The sequence below is a fragment of the Meleagris gallopavo genome, unplaced genomic scaffold (assembly GCF_000146605.3).
Source record: "Meleagris gallopavo isolate NT-WF06-2002-E0010 breed Aviagen turkey brand Nicholas breeding stock unplaced genomic scaffold, Turkey_5.1 ChrUn_random_7180001946973, whole genome shotgun sequence".
In the NCBI taxonomy this organism is placed as follows: Eukaryota; Metazoa; Chordata; class Aves; order Galliformes; family Phasianidae; genus Meleagris; species Meleagris gallopavo.
Genome location: NW_011208793.1, coordinates 1 through 740, shown reverse-complemented (window position 1 = coordinate 740; position 740 = coordinate 1). Strand labels below are relative to the sequence as shown.

Sequence of the window (740 nt, the reverse complement as noted above, 5' to 3'; positions counted from 1 at the left end):
TTTAGCGTTAGCTTAGTTTTAGTGTTAAGTGTAGTTTTAGCGTTAGGCATAGGTTCCTGTTAGTAGTTTGGAGTTAGGCGTAGGTTCCTGTTAGTAGTTTGGAGTTAGGCGTAGGTTCCTGTTAGTAGTTTGGAGTTAGGCGTAGGTTGCTTTTGGTAGTTTAGAGTTAGGCGTAGGTTGCTGCTACCAAGTGGCAGTAAATGCTGCTCACTCGGTAAGCTGCTCACTCTGCCCTGATTTATCATGCAGGGAAATGAGTGCCACTGCCCTGAGAAGGGAGGTTTGGTGACGTCTGCGATGAATTGAATTCCGTCTTGTGACTTTTCTGTTGCAGAACATGGAGGAGCGGCTGAGCAATGGAGTTGGGACTCGGGGGAGCAATAGGTGCCTGTGTCCCAAGCTTCCTGTGTGGCCCTTGCAAGGTAGGTGTGCCTAATGTAGGCGTGCGCTAAGGCAGTGCTGTTGAGACACAGCTTGTGTCACTGTCCGCACCAGATCTGCTCTCTGTTAAGCTTTTCCCTTATTTTATGTCCCCCTGTCCTTTTCAGCTCCTGCTCCCCTCGCCTGCAAGTGGAGCGATGCTCAAGTTTGAGGAATCTTTTCCTCGGCAGGCGGTAAAAGACGCCGCAGCTGCGAGTTTTGTGTCCTTCTTTGTTATTGGGTCAGTAGAGCAAGGATATCTTCAGAACAGCTCTCTAAGTCAGCCTGTAACACCAATGTGCATGAGAGAATAAGGACTC

At 49.1% G+C, this 740-nt stretch overlaps 1 long non-coding RNA gene across 1 annotated transcript; it reads left to right on the top strand.

The window, feature by feature from the left end:
• Window positions 1–6: 6 nt before the first annotated feature.
• Window positions 7–661, top strand: LOC109364963. The gene is made up of 2 exons (XR_002110700.1): window positions 7–422; window positions 549–661. It is a non-coding gene; the product is annotated as an uncharacterized LOC109364963 (long non-coding RNA).
• The last annotated feature ends 79 nt before the right edge of the window (window positions 662–740 follow it).